The sequence below is a fragment of the Lipotes vexillifer genome, unplaced genomic scaffold (assembly GCF_000442215.2).
Source record: "Lipotes vexillifer unplaced genomic scaffold, Lipotes_vexillifer_v1.1 scaffold184, whole genome shotgun sequence".
Classification (NCBI taxonomy): domain Eukaryota; kingdom Metazoa; phylum Chordata; class Mammalia; order Artiodactyla; family Lipotidae; genus Lipotes; species Lipotes vexillifer.
Window position 1 is genome coordinate 962,308 of NW_006783561.1, and position 16,826 is coordinate 979,133.

The window sequence follows — 16,826 nt, forward strand, 5'->3', positions numbered from 1 at the left end:
CTTCACAGGGCACAGACTGGGGCTGACTCTCTGGCAAAAAGCCATAAAACTGAGAAACCCAGTGCCGTTCCCTTCTACATGTTGACTCCCCTCAGTGTCTGCCTGCTTCCTGTTACTCTCTAGAGCATTTAGGTATTTGTTGTTTCTGTTTGTTTTTTCCAGAGTTTATCACACTACCTGTGGTAGGATTGTTCCAATAGAGCTACTCCTCTATTGTCAGATCTAAAATCACTAGCATCTTGGGCCCAGTAAAGAGATAGATCAGCTGGACAGTTGCCTGAGATGCCACTCTGTAAGGAATGCTAAAACATCACAGGAATATATCAGAAATATCGTAAAAGAATGAAATAATGCCATTTGTAGCAACATGGTTGGACCTCGAGATTATCATACTAAGTGAAGTAAGCCAGAGAAAGACAAATATCATATGATATCACTTATATGTGGAATCTAAAAAAATGATACAAATGAACTTATTCACAAAACAGAAATAGACTCACAGACATAGAAAACAAACTCATGGTTACCAAAGGGGAAAGGGGGTGAGGAGGGATAAATTAGGAGTTTGGGATTAACATATACTTACAACTATATATAAAATAGGTAAACAACAAGGACCTACTGTATAGCACAGGGAACTATACTCAATATCTTATAATAACCTATAATGGAAAAGAATCTGAAAAAGAATATATATATATATAAAACTGAATCACTTTTCTGTACACTTGAAACTAACACAACATTGTAAATTAACTATACTTCAATTTTAAAAAACTGAAAAAAAAAAGAAATATGGTGCCAATTAACTCAAGTTTCCACAGGTTACTCCTTATGTAATAGATGAAATACAAATTGTTTCTTCTGTTGCCTAAGTAAACACAGTCCTCAAGTAGACATTTAAGAGCTTGAAAAGTCCATTGATTCAGACATATCTAACTCGTTCTTTGAAAAGTTGCATAATACTCCATGGTACCATAATATATCAACTGTCTTCTACTGATAAAGCTCATGGTAAATTATTTTTCTTCAGGTCAGGTGCATCTTTTTGCCTCTACAAAGCCAGGCCACAATAAATTTCCTTGAGTGCTAGCTTCAGCAGCACACATACTAAAATTGGAACCATACAGAAAAGATTAGCATGGCCCCAACACAAGGATGACACAAAAATTCATGTAGCATTCCATATTTTTAAATAAATAAATAAATTTCCTTGAACATATTTCTTTATGTACTGGAGTTATCTTTCTGTAGGAGAGATTACAAAAAATAGGATTGCTGGGTTGAGGGTTATGTGAATTTTAAAATACATATTGTTATAATACTTTCCAGAAAGGCTGTAGAAATTAACATTACAACCCATATTGATAGTCTCACCAGTATTTTTTATTTTTGACAATCTAATGGATCAAAATGCTGTGTTCTTTATTGTACTAATTTGAATTTTCTTGAACACCATTGAGGTTGAGGATCTTTTCATATTGCTGATGATTTACTTTTTTTTCTGGAATTGCCTCTTGAATGCTTTGTCAAATTTTAATTGGATTGATTGTCTTCTTTCATTTGGTTTGTAGGAGCTAAGGTACATTAGCAACATTTGTCCTTTGTTATCTATATTTTAAGTATTTAGTCTGTCATTTGTCTTTTGATTTTGTTTATAGTTTCTTTTGCTACACAAAAATATGTCCACTTTTAAGAGGTAATGTATGACTATTATTTTCAGGTAGTGACCCTTAGGGTTTCTGGATTTTATCTTTTCCTTCAGAAGGTCTTTTTTCTTTATGATCTTATAAATAATTCCTCACATTTGTATCTAATATTTTTATATTTCACATTTAGACTTCTAATCCATCTGGAGTTTATTTTTGCATAAAATGTGGGGTAGAAGTGACACCATGTTTTCTTCCAGATGGATAGTCAGTTCTGCCAGCACCATATATTAAGTAAGCCATCTTTCTCCCTCTAAACAAAATGTTATTTTTATTTATATTAAGTACCCACTTGAATTTGCTTCTGGAATCTTTCTTAGGTTCCACTTGTATTATTTATTCCTATGCTATGTATGGTTTTATTATAATAGCATTACAATAAGTTTTATTATCTTGTATATAAGGTAGGAATTGTGTTTAGCTAGTAATGTAGATACAAATAACAGAAGCTTAAACAAGAAATAAGTTTATTTCTTTCATGTAAAAGAAATCTGGCATAGTAGGCCAGGGTTGGCATGGTAGCACCATGTTCATCAAGAATCCAGGCTCCCTCTATTACTCCCCTCAGGCATCCTTAGCAGTGGCTGCCACCCTCAAGATTGCCTCATGCTCCAGGGGTGGGGATGGTGGTGTGCTGAATTGGGCGATTGGGATTGACATGTATACACTGATGTGTATAAAATTGATGACTAATAAGAACCTGCTGTATAAAAAAATAAATTAAATAAAATTCAAAAATTAAAAAAAAAAAAAGATTGTCTCATGCTCCAAGATGGCTGCTGAAGCTCCAGCCATATATTCCTTATTCCAGTCAGGAAGCAAGCAGAGTGGGGAAGAGCAAAAACAGCACATGCAGCTGTCTAACCTTTTAAGGGGCTTTCCTGGAAGTCCCACCTAACAAGTTTATTTATACCCCTATCTGAAAAGGAAGCACAGAAATGAAGTCTTTCAGTAGCTGGATATTGAGTGTGAACCTAGTTAGTCTCAGTCCTCCCTCCTCCCATATCCTTTTTAAATTTTTAAAAATTATTCTCAAACATTTATGTTTTTTAGTAAATAGTCTTTATTTTTTACAACGGTTTTAGATTTACAGAAAGATTGAGGAGATGGTACATAGAGTTTGCAAATACCCTCTTCCCAAATACTCTCCCACCACACACACACACACACACACACACACACACACACACACACACAGAATTTCTATTATTAACATCTTGCATTAATATGGTACATTTGTTACAATTAATGAACCAATAGGATAACATTACTATTAACTGAAGCCCATAGTTTATATTAAGGTTCTCTGTGTTGTGCATTTCTATGAGTTTTGGCAAATGTGTAATGCCATGTGTCCACCATTACAGTATCACACAGAATCATTTTACTATACTAAAAATCCACTGTGCTCCACTTATTCATCCCACCCCTAACAGCCCTGAACTCCTGGCAATCACTTATCTTTTTAGAGTCTCTATAGATTGCCTTTTCCCAAAGTCATAAAGTATATAGCCTTTTCAGACTGGCTTCTTTAATAGCAATATGCATTTAACTTTCCATCATGTCTTTTTGTGGTTGAGAGTTCATTTCTTTTTATCACCAAATAATATTATATTGTATTGTATGGATATATCAGTTTGTTTATCCATTCACATATTTAAGCACATCTTGGTTGCTTCTAGTCTTTAACAGTTATGATTAAAGCTATCAGAAATGTTTGTGTGCAGGTTCTTTTGTGGACATAATTTCATCTCAATTGGGGAAATACCTAGGAGCACAATTGTTGGATTGTATGGCCAGATTATGTGTAGCTTTGTGAGAAACTGCCAAACTGTCTTCCAAAGTGGCTGTACCATTTTGCATTCCTATCCACAATGAATGAGAGTTCCTATTGCCCTGCATCCTCTCTGGCATTTGGTATTGTCAGTGTTTTGTATTCTAGCCATTCTCATAGTTTTGTGTTGGTATTTCATTATTGTTTTAATTTGCAGCTCCTTAATGACATATGCTGTTGAGTATCTCTTCATATGCTTATTGGCCATCTGTATAACTCCTTTGGTGAAGTGTCTGTTCAAATCTTTTGCCCCTTTTTTCAATCAGGTTGTTTGTTTTCTTATGGTTGAGTTTTAAGAGTCTTTTTGTATGGGTCTATGTTTGGACTCTCTATTCTATTCCATTGATACATTTGTCTATTCTTTTGTCAATACCACACCATCTTGATTCCTGTAGCATTAAAGTCTTGTCAGTTCTCCAAATTTGTTCTTTTTTAGCATTGAGTTGGCTATTCTCAGTCTTTTGCCTTTCTATATAAACTTTAAAATAAATTTGTTGATATCCACACACACAAAAAAACTTGCTGGGATTTTGATTGGGACTAAATTGAATCTATAGATCAAGTTGGGAAGAACTGATATCTTAACAATATTAAGTGTTCCTATTCATGAACATGGAATATTTCTCCATTTATTTAGCTCTTCTTTGATTTCTTTCATCAGAGTTTTATAGTTTTCCTCATATAGACTGTGTATATTTTTTGTTAGATTTATACCTAAGCATTTCTTTTTTTCAGTGCTAAGGTAAATGGTATTGTGTTTTTAATTTCAAATTCCAATTGTTCACTGTTGACATACAGGAAAAGCAGTTGACCTTTTATCTTACAATCTTGCTATCATAGCTTATTAGTTCTAGGAGTTTTTGTGTCGATTCTTTGGGACTCTCTACCTAGACAATCATGTCATCTGTGAGCAAACAGTCTTATTTCTTCCTTACCAATCTGTATACCTTTTATTTCCGTTTTTATCTTTTTGTATTATCTAGGACTTCCAGTAAAATACTGAATAGGAGTGGTAGAGGGGACATCCTTGCCTTGTTCCTGGTCATAGGGGGAAATCATCTATTTTCTCATCATTAAGAACAATGCTGGCAGTGGGAAGCAGCCACATGGCACAAGGAGATAAGCTCGGTGCTTTGTGTCCACCTAGAGGGGTGGGATAGGGAGGGTGGGAGGGAGACGCAAGAGGGAGAAGAAATGGGGATAAACATATATGTATAGTGATTCACTTTGTTATACAGCAGAAACTAACACACCATTGTAAAGCAATTATACTCCAATAAAGATGTGAAAAGAAAAAAAGAACAATGCTGGCAGTAAGTTTTTCTAGATGTTCTTTATTAAGTTGAGGAAGTTCTCCTCTAGCCTTAGTTTGCTGAGAGTTTTTATAATGAATGAAAAATAGATTTTGTCAAATGCTGTTTCTTCATTTGTTGTTGTGGTCATACGGTTTTTCTTCTTTAGCCTGTTGATATGATGTATTACATTAATTGATTTTTGAATGTTGAACCAGCCTGGTATACTTGGAATAAATCCCACTGGGTTGTGATGTATAATTTTTTATACATTGTTGGGTTCGATTTGCTAATATTTTGTTGAGGACTTTTCCATCTGTATTCATAAGAGACCTTGGTCCATAGTTTTCTTTTCTTGTAATATATTTATCTGGTTTTGGTATTAGGGTTATACTGGAATCTTACAATGAGTTAAGAAGTGTCCCCTCTGCTTCTATTTTCTGGAAGAGATTATATAGAATGGGTATCATTTATTTTTTAAATGTTTGGTAGAATTCACTAGTGAACCCATGTGGGTCTGGTGCTTTCTGTTTTGGAAAGTTACTAATTATTGGTTTGATTTCTTTAATAGGTATAGGCCTGTTTAGATTATCTTTTTCTCCTTGTATGAGTTTTAATAGTTTCTATCTTTCAACGAATTAGTCCTTTTCATCTAAGGTATCAAATTTGTGGGCATAAAGTTTGTTCATAATATTCTTTTATTGTCCTTTTGATGTCTAGTAGAGATGACTCCTCTTCCATTTCTGATATTGGTTATTTGTGTCTTCTCTCTTTTTTAAAAAGTTTAACCTGGCAAGAGGTTTATCGTTTTTGTTGATTTTTTTCAAAGAACCAGATTTTTGTTTCATTGCATTTTCTCGCTTGTTTTTCTGTCTTCATTTTATTGATATTTGCTTTAATTTTTCTATTTCTTTTTTTCTGGTTGCTTTAGACTAGTTATTTCTTAACTTTCTCTAGTTTCATAAAGTGGAAGCTTAGATTATTGATAGATCCTTCTTCTTTTCTAATATATACATACAATGCTATAAATTTCTCTCCAAGCACTCTTTTTGCTACATTTCACAAATTTTGATAAGGTGTATTTTCGTTTTCATTTAGTTCAAAATGTTTTTTAAATTTCTCTTGAGATTTCTTCTTTGACCCATGTATTGTTTAGAAGTATGCTATTAAATCTCCAAATATTTTGGAATTTTCCAACTATCTTTGTGTTATTCATTTCTAGTTTAAGCCCATTGTGGTCTGAGAGCATACTTCTACAGGATTTCTATTCTCTTAAATTTGTTAAAATGTGTTTTATGGCCCAGACATTTTTTTTTTTCTTTTTTTTGCGGTACACGGGCCTCTCACTGTTGTGGCCTCTCCTGTTGTGGAGCACAGGCTCCAGACGTGCAGGCTCAGTGGCCATGGCTCACAGACCCAGCTGCTCCACGGCATGTGGGATCTTCGCGGACCGAGGCACGAACCTGTGTCCCCTGCATCGGCAGGCGGACTCTCAACCACTGCACCACCAGGGAAGCCTGACATTTATTTTTATATGAACTTTCCAATCCCTTTGTCCAGTTTATTTCTTTTAGATGAAACAAGATTGGCAAAATGTTGATATTTGTTAGATCTGTGCATATGTGAAAATTCCATCATAGAAAGCTTTGTAAAAATTACTTGAAAACAATAACAGAGTTTCTGACACATAGTAAGGGATAATCCATCATCATCACTGTCATCATCAAACAAGACAGTTGTGGGTCTTTGTGTCTCCTCCATCTTCAAATTCTTCCTCTCCAGACACTCTGTCCCATTATTTTTTTTTCTTTAATTTTTTTTTTTTTTTTGGCCTCACAGCTCGGCTTGTGGGATCTTAGTTCCCCAACCAGGGATCGAACCTGCACCCTCATCAGTCAAAGGGCAAAGTCCTAACCACTGGACCGCCAGGGAATTCCCCACTCTTCCGCTTCACGGTTTAGTCGCATTTGACTCTACTGATTGTTGACTCCTTATGTCTTTCTCTGTCTCTGGCTTCTGGGCCACCATCTCTCCTGGTTTTCCTCCAACCTCTCTGATTTCTCATTCTGTCTCTTCTGTGGACAGGTGTCCTCCTCCGGCTCCATATACATTGGTGTTTCCCAGGGTCTCAGATCTGCTTCTCTTTCAGTCTATACACCGCCTGGATGATCTCTTCCAGGCAGTCCAAGTTCAATTACTATCCACATCCTGCTGGCTCCAAAACCTATAATCCCAGTCCAGTTTTCTCTCATGCGTTCAGAGACATATCTCCAACTTCTGGCTAGATACTTAAAACTCAATGTTTCCCAAACTGAGATTTATAAACTGGTTCTGATAGTCCCCATCTTGGTGTAGGCACCACCACCTACCCACCAACCACCCAGTGGCCTAAAAGCCAAAAGCCTGGGTCATCCTCCTCTCCTCCCTCTCCTTCATCAACCAGATCCAGTTCCCACATCCAAGAGATATGACTTTCTCGCTGCTTTGATTGCATTCCCTTCTCTCCATCCCCACTGTGTTACATCCTAATTCAAGCCCCCATCTCTTCTCTTCTTCTCCTAACTCAAGCCTTCTAACTGGTCTTCCTGCCTGGAGTCTGTCCCTCCAATCTGTTCTCCACCAGAATGACTTTCCAAAGCAAAATAAGCATGTTCTTTGCCTGTTTCAACCCCCTCAATGAATCTTCATAGTAGGTTTTAATCCCTAATTACCTTGTGGTATTTGCCCTCCCTTCCTCACCATCCTCTCTCTCTGCTCCTCTCCACCCCCCAAACAACCACCCTCACCTTAAAGCATATTTATAGTTCCCATGAATGGGCCTTGCTGTTTCATTTAGCCTCCACACTGCTGCAACTTTTGCTCCCTATGCTGGCACTGCCCTCCCTCCTTTCATTCAGGACTCCAGTCAGAGAGCCTCTCTCTGGGCACTTTCCCAGCTTAGCTCCCTCCCATTTCCCCTCCCCCACCTCTTGCTACTCCAGCTTGCATCACTCTATGATGGATTCAATCATCCGTCTCCTCCATGGAACAAAGAGCTCCTGAGGGCCCAGACTGCGCCTACGGACCATTGGACCCAACTAACTGGCACATCACAGCTGCTCAGAAAATGTTGGCCAAATAAGTGAAGAGATGCTTACAGGTCAGGAACAGAGGGACAGAAGAGGCAGAATTTGAGAAAATGGCAGGAGTGTTTGTTTGCTTTTAGTCATGGGGTGGAGCTCCTGGGCAGCACAATTTCCCTTTTAACACTCAAATATTGATATATTAAATAAATACATAGTTTATGTACAGCTATATTAAATGAACATGTAGGTTTAAACTAAATCAGGTATTTTCTTCTACTTGATGCTAGGATATACAAGTGGTGGCAGGGACCAAAAAATTACGAGAAGCTGTATGGCAAAAACTTAACATTAAGTAAATTCATTTTATGATGTGGGAAACACATGCTATATAATATTTAATGAAAAACCTCAACTCAAAACTATATATGGCTCTGCCGAGTGGTGAATCCTCTGGTTATCGCTGCCATCCTGGCCTTGGCGGTGCCGAGTTCGAGACCCTCAGGAGGAGGACTCTCGCGGCTACTGATTTCTCCCTGGGAGCGGCGTTCTGTGCTGGGAGACGTGTCGGAGTCCCATGCTTGGTGCCCCGGTGCTCTCGGGCCTCAGCGGGGCGCAATGGTTGGGAATGGGGCTGGCTGGGGGTACAGGCAGGCTGTGGTGGTTCCCGACTCCGGAGGTCCGGTGTCTTCGCGGTGACCTCTAAAAATGGTTTGCTATTCACTTGACCCAGAAAACCCCACAAAATCATGCAAGTCAAGAGGTTCAAATCTTCGTGTTCACTTTAAGAACACTCGTGAAACAGCCCAGGCCATTAAGGGTATGCATATCCGAAAAGCCACCAAGTATCTGAAGGATGTCACTTTAAAGAAGCAATGCGTGCCATTCCGTCTTTACAATGGTGGAGTTGGTAGGTGTGCCCAGGCCAAACAGTGGGGCTGGACGCAGGGTCGGTGGTCCAAAAAGAGTGCTGAATTTTTACTGCACATGCTCACAAATGCAGAGAATAATGCTGAACTTAAGGGCTTAGATGTAGATTCTCTGGTCATTGAGCATATCCAGGTGAACAAAGCCCCCAAGATGCGGCGCAGGACTTATAGAGCTCATGGTCGGATTGACCCATACATGAGCTCTCCCTGCCACATTGAGATGATCCTTACTGAAAAAGAACAGACTGCTCCTAAACCAGAAGAGGAGGTTGTCCAGAAGAAAAAGATATCCCAGAAGAAATTTAAGAAATAAAAACTTATGGCCTGGGAATAAATGCTGCAAAAAATAAATGCAAATAAAAGTAAAAACAAAAACTAAATATGATATAGTGTATATCTTAGCTAAAAATGCAGGCTCCACAGTCAGATTTAGGTTTGAATCCCGGCTTCTTACTTACTACTGTGTGGTCTTGGACAAATTTCTTTACTTCTCTCTTCCTCAGTTTCTTTTACTGTTAAATAGGAATAATAAAATTTCTGCCTCATAGGGTTATTATGAAAATTGTATGCTTTCTAAAGGGTTTAGAACAGTAGTTGGCCCTGGTAACCATTCAAGAAATATTAATTAAACAATAATGATAGCTAAATGTTGTTTATTATTATTAATATATTAATAATGTGAACTATTATTATTAATATGAGCTTATAATATATATTATATTATACATTATTATGTAATGTATGGCATATTATTAATATATTAAAAATATTATAGTTATTATATAATATATTGCAATTAACTGTTATTATTCATAAGTATATCTAATCATATTTGTAAATATACTATTGATCAGTCTATCACAGAAAAAGAGCCTGGAAGGAAATATACCTAAATATGTGGAGTTAAGATTATGGATTACTTTTCTTCTTTTAATTTTTCTAATGAAAAAATATATATTAATTTTATCATGAGAAATAAGTAATATTGTTTAAAAGAGAGCTCATTCTATCTGCAAATGCATAAGACTTCTGTTTGAACTGTAGACCACCTTGGCCCAGGGTTTCTCACGGCCTAGTTTAAGAACCACTGCTGCTCCGACACTCCTCACTCAGGCTTGCCCCAGGTAGCACGAGGCCATAAAGGGCTAGCCGTCCCAGCAGGCCCAGACCCCCATGTGAGTTGCTTGGTAACTGGGTAAGAAATCTGCGCGTCCTGTCCTGGGTGGCCTGTGGACTGACAGTAGGGTTGGGGTGCAAGTCCTCTGAGAGCTGTGAGAGGGCTATTGCCTCCTGGAGCTTTCTCTGGAGGGAGAGTTCTTCCTCTGAGACTGGCACTCCTCAGCCTCCCCCCACCAGCAGTTGGACTTGGGTCCTCAGAGCAGGGCTCAGGTCAAGTAGCTTGGGACCATTAGCTTTGTGGGTACATGATCTCCTCGTCACCTGGCACTTTCTACCTTTCGATGTCTTTGAAGTCTGCGCCATGACTGGCCTGATCAAAAGCTCCATTTCTGTTTAGACTTTCTGCAAGTCCTTTGCATCCCTGTTCTGTGATTTCCATTGGCTTAAGGCCACTTCCCTTTCCAAGTCTGGCCAACCTTCTGGCAGAAGTCCCTCTACAATCAGCAATCTAATCTTATCATATAATATTATATATTATATAGAATTAATACATATTATTTAAAATCATATACATATATCTTTTTTCACATTCCTAGTTTTTCATTCTAAGAAATTCCCAGCCACTAGAAAACTCTACATACATTCACTGAAATTTCCTCCTGATTGTGTAATTTCCCTCCCCAAATTGTTCAAGCGCCCAAGTAGCTGAGCAGAAAAGGGCCCCAGTTCTGCTGCCTCTAGGGCTCAGCAGGGCCTCCACAGGCCTTTTGACATGGACACTTCCCCTTGGGGCCCTGCCCTCTCCTCAGCTGCCAAGTCAGCCTCCAGCAGCTGCCTCTCCACTTGACCACAGCTTGCTCAACTACCTACATCTCCTTCCTGGCTCTTGAAACAGTTCACTCTTCTCTGCTGCTCACTTGCTGTTTCCTTGCCCCGCTGAACCCACTCCCACCCCCTTCCTCACCAGGCAGGAAAGAGCACTCTGCCTCACCTATTCCTTTTTCCTTCATTCCATTGACTCTGTCCATGCAGACTTCCCCCTCTTCCCCCCACATTCTCACGATTTCTTTTCTAGTTTGTTGTTGCTGTTATTGTTGTTTTACTTTTTAACATAAAACCAGTACATACTTAGCAGGAGATAGTAGGTAAGCCCTAGTTAAGTTAAGGTTCTGGGGTTCTTCATCTTCCTGGATATTGACTATTGTCTGGGACTGGCTTAAAGACCCAAGAAAAGGATATGAAAAATCCACTCCATCTCCTTAAGTGTTCCATGTTCACTAGAAAAATATTTTCTTAAGGGCGAAAATGAGAATTGTGAACGTGGTGCTGACTAAGATCCTTTTGAGGTCCATGGAGAGCAATGCCTTATTCCTCCTGTGTTGAATTTACCTGAATAGATTAAAATTCAGGAAACTATAGGCAAAATAATAATAATGAATACTCATTGCAGAACAACTAAAACATAACAAAGTCAAAAGGCAAAAATAATAACAGGCTGCAACTCCATCAACCAGCAACAGCACTGTCACAATGCAGTGCTTGCAGGCTTTCCTGATGCTTACATAGAACACAGACCGACAATCCCTCATCTATAATTCCAGAAAGTAAAAACCTCAGGAAACAGGAAGCTGTTTTTTGGTTTTGCTTTTGTTTTCTAAGTCTGCAGCAAATTTGTTTGACTGTACAACCTGATCCTAACTGATGTGATGCTATTTATAGTCTTTAGTTATCCCACTTAGTGTGAGTAGTCATGGTTCACTGCAGAAATTTTAATGGGTTTGGCTGTGAATTGCTGCCTCAGACACACTGAATGTGTTCCGTAAGTAGGCACCTTTGTAAAATCTGAAAAATTCTGAATTCCAAAACACCCCAGGGGTCAGAATTTTGACCTGAATACTTAAAAGAAGTGATGATAATAATAATCATCATGCTGTATGGCATTTACATGCCCCAGGTACTGCTAAGCACTTTGCATACATTAATTAATTAAATTCTTATAACACCCCCATAAGGGGGGTACTATTATCTTCATCTCTATGTTACACGTGAGAAAAGGGATTATATTGTACCTACTGTTTTATCGCTTGCTTTCTGCACGTAATAATATGTCTTGAACATTTTTCACTTCGGTGAATATTAATCTGCAGCCTTATCTTTAGTGACTGCATTGTGTCCCATTGTGTGACTGTGCTGTCACTTAGCCAGTCCTCTGGTGTTGGACATTTAGGTTGTTTTCACTCTCTTTCTCTTGGATTCATTTCTCTGTGAGATCCTTCAGTACAGACCAGCCAGTTGTTCCTCTCAAACCTTTGACTTTGAGGAAAGCACATGTCTGTACTCACTGGCTCCTTGAAAGGAAGCCCTTCCTGCCTCTTGACCAACTCCTCTTACATTTTTTATTTTTTGTTATTCTAACAGAAATGTGCTCACATCTCTGTATGCCCCTGTCTGATTTCCTGGTGTTTGGAAAATCCATTCTGCCATTATTGGGGCAGGATCTGAAATGGTGTGTCTCTCACTTCACGAAACACGGCCTCTTCTGTTTCCTGCCCTTAACTCCCGGCAGTTCCACTCGACCTACTTCCCTCTTCCTGTGACTTTGTTTCAGAAGGTCAACATGTCATCTACATCAGGTCTGATTCCTATTGCCTAATGCTAAATATTTAGTCAAATGAGTCCTTTTCCAGTGTCTTTTAATCTTACTTCTTTTCCCAGAGCTGGTACTGAAATCTTCTCATGCACTTGGGTTTATTTCCTGTGGCAAATCACCCCAAAGTGAGGAGCTTAAAACAACACAAATTTATTCTCACAGTTCAGGAGGCCAGAAGTACGAAATTAAGCTGCGGGCAGGCTCTGAAACCTAGGTTTTGGCAGAGCCATGCTCCGCCTGAAGGGCTGGGGGAGAATCCTCCTTTTGCCATCTCCTGGTGGTTCCAGGAGTTGCGTGTTGGCTGCATAACCCAAATCTACGTCTCCGTCTTCACATGGAGTTTTTGTCCCCATGTCTCTTTTCCATGTCTCTTTTGTGAGGGCACTTGAGATTGGATTTAGGGCTCACTGGATAATCCAGGATGATCGCATCTTGACATTCCATCTGCAACGACCCTTTTTCCAAATTATGTCACATTCACAGGTTCCAGGGGTCAAGACGTGGGCATATCTTTTGGGGGGCACCACTGGATCCACTACAGCACCACTCTTCCCAAATCTAGGGATTAATTTTTTTCCCTCCACACTTGACACTTCACACAGGTGATATCTCTTGCTCTCCCAGTTCCCATCCAGGGTAGCCCATCGCCCTCGGAGATCATTCATTCATGTGGAGCTCATGGGGGTTAAACAATGGCCATGAGAAAAATGGTTCCTTTCTTCTGCTGATCCACAAAAGAATCCCAAACCAATCCTTTCACATTCATTAAATATATTTTCTTTAACAAATTAAGTGTTGTTACTTATGCTAAAACTATGGACACTTTCTTTACCCTAAGGACCAAAGGTTACATCCCAAGGAGGAGGAGATTATTTCCTGAGTGCCTACAATATGTCAAGTGCTGTTATATTACCTTGGTTAACTCTCATAACAACCCTGAGTCTTACAGTCCATTTTCTCTGCTTTAGAGAATAGAAAACTGAGGCTCAGAAAGGTTAAGGAACTTGTTAAAAATCACATAGTAACTAGCAGGACACAGCTCTGTCAAACCCAATAGCCCTTCGATCTCTCTACACCAAACTGCCTTTCGGATTTTTATGGGTACGTGCAGCACAGAGACAGTAAATGACTCAGAGGTCACTAATGATGGCAGCAAGACCAGAAGCTGGGTCTCATCTGCCAGTTCACTGTCCTTTCCATCACACCACACTGTCCACTCAGAATAGAGGGTGTCATTTGAGCTGACAGAAGGACATGCACCCTGACTGAGCTCAGAAAGTGCCTGAACTTTGGTGTCGGAGCCTGAGTCTATTCTGTCTTCACTGCTTGGTGACAGGTGCTCCTGGACCAGTCATTGGGCACCTTTGAAGCTCAACTTGCTCTTCTGTAAAATGGCATGATAATGACACCCACCTCTCTGCATTGTTGCAAGATTAGATGCATGCTAAAGCACAGGGTGTGGAGGCGTTCCTCAAATGGTATGACAACTCTGTATATTGCAATCCAATGTCTCTTTAAAATTAAAGTTTTTTTTAATTACAAAAGAAAAAGTAATTCATGTTTATAGTAAAGAGTATAAAGTAACACCTCACCACTCCCCAAATATCCCAGTCCTTGTCCCTAGAGATAGCTATTGTTAACAGTATCTTTGGTATGGTTCCACAAATCTTCTATTCATTTGGAAGTATATATTCATTCATTGCACAAATAGGTTCATACAAGTTCACAGCTTACTTTTTACTAAGTCATTGTCCCAGATGTGTTCTCCAGGAAGCAGACTCTGAGACAGACTTTAGCGTGCAGAATGCTTACTAGGAAGCACTCTCGGAAGTAACATCTGTGGAAGGGAAGGAAGGCAGGAACAAGAGTGGACAGAAGAAGTCAAGATATTGGACAGCTTCAGCCAACCTCACTGGAGCTCCAGAGTTAACTAGATCATCAGAATTGTCCCATGCCATGTTGGTCCCAAAGGCCTGGGCTTCAGCACCCCCTCCCTTACCCCCACTATCAGTGGGCCAGCCTAGGTAGGCACAAGGCAGCTCTTTGCAGCTGAAGCCATCTGTGAGGGGGATGACAGCTGAAGCTGTTGCTGACAGCACTCCCTGCAGCTGGACAAGTCCTTCTGAAGGGGTATCTATCAGCACATTCTGGTGTCCACTTCAGCAACATTGAGATGACTTAGCAAGACAGAGCCTGCAGCTGCCCACAATGCCACAAGAAAACTCTGATGAAATAATGGTATACAACTGCCCTGGCCTATTAGTCTAAGAACTGGAAGACCCACATCCTGTAGACCCAGCGACTTTAGCTACATGGGGCTGTGTTAGCATGAAATTAGTTTTATGTGAGTTTTTACTGTCTGGGGATAGTCACCTCACCTTGTCGTCCCCTTTTGACAGCAGAACTTTTGGTTCCTCTTTGGCTGGGAATATGGTGAAGGGCTGGGGGAGGGGATGCTATTTAGTCTCAAGACACACTTCTCTGACAGTGAAAAAGAAAGTGGCTGAGGACTCCCATCCTATAAAAGACAAGCACAAAGGGTCATTCATGTACATGACAGTGGGCCCTTTCTATCGACTTTCCCTTTCCATGTCCTTTTAGTATTTATCTTTGTTCAGCACTTGCTGAATCAAGTCCCAAGGTGAAAATCTGGAGCCACTGCCACATTGTCTGAGAAGATAGATGCCCAGGCTATGCCCACAAATGGGCTGCTACGTAACTCATCATACCCAAATGGTGGTCCCACGCCTTCCCCTCCCTCCCCTCCGTCTTCCTCTCTCAAATTTAGGCAACCACTCATCCATAGAAAGGCAAAGACTGGGAGAGGGTAGACTAGGCTCCATCCTGGGGACGGAGACCTGCTTGAAAGCAAGAATTAGGCTTTAATCAATATTACTGATGGGAATATACCATTTCAAACCATTTTGAAAAACAGTTTGGCGGTTTCTTATAAAGTTAAACACCACAAGAGCCAGCCACTCCAGTCCTAGATAAATGAAAACCCATATTCACATTGTGATTTGTACATGAATGTTTATAGCAGTTTTATTCATAATAGCTCAAGCTGGAGACAACCCAAATGTCCATCAGATGAAAAACTGTGGAATACTAATCATCAGTAAAAAGGAATAAACTATTGATACACACAAAACATGAGTGAACCACAGAAACATGCTGAATGAAAGAAGTCAGACATAGGGGTATATATTGCATGATTCCATTTACATGAAACTCTAAGAAATCATTTTAATCTATACTGTCAGAAAGCAGATCCATAGTTGCCTGGGGCTAAAGATAGAGGTAAATTGACTATAAAAGGACATAAGGGAAATATTTTATATCTAAATTATGGTGGTGATTACATGGGTATATAAATTTGTCAGAATTCATTGAACTGTATACTTTAAATAAATGGATTTCATTGTATGCAAATTATTCCTCAAAAAGTTGATTTCAAAACAAGTATATAGGCAAGTATATTAAAGAAAAATATAAAAACTAAATGAAACCAAGGAGTTTAACTTTCCAGCTATTTTAACGTATTATAATTTATATGACAACTATTGGATAAATAATAGAAAAGCTATTAATATAAATCATTCTCTTTATAAAGAAGTATAACCCCAAGATCATTTCAAAAGGCACTAGGAAACTATTTAATAAAAGTTAAAACTCACATTCCAGGAACAAAAGAAAAATGAGTAGAAACTAGTAATAGAAATTCCTTGACTTGATAAAGATTATCCATCAGGAACTAAGATGTAATGGTGAAGCAAGTATTTCAATTACAAGTGCCATTGTATTAGAGGATCATTCTAAAGGATGATCCTCTAAAGAAGATCACTGAGACTCAACAAAGGAGGTACATACATCCTAGGAAACGTTCAGGAAGAATGGGAAAGCATATTTGGTTAACATAATGATGTGGGTATGATAATGGTAAACATTGGGTAGTGGCCAAAGATACCAGATATTTGCAATACAAGGACACTTCTATAGATCAAAGAACTGCCCCACAATACACACAACTTTCTAATGTCTTACTACTCTGTATAAACACAAGGCATGTTCTGCAAGGACATAACATATAATGAAAATTTTCCAGGAATAAAACTACGACATAATTCGATGGAGTATTGTACTTTGCTTTTCCCAAATTTTACCGAGTTGTTGACTATTTAGAAAAATCTTGTCACCCGTGGCACCACTGTAGATATTTGAATATGACACA

At 39.1% G+C, this 16,826-nt stretch overlaps 1 pseudogene; it reads left to right on the top strand.

The window, feature by feature from the left end:
* Positions 1–8,605: 8,605 nt before the first annotated feature.
* LOC103072210 (60S ribosomal protein L17 pseudogene) lies at positions 8,606–9,160 on the top strand (annotated as a pseudogene).
* Positions 9,161–16,826: the final 7,666 nt, after the last annotated feature.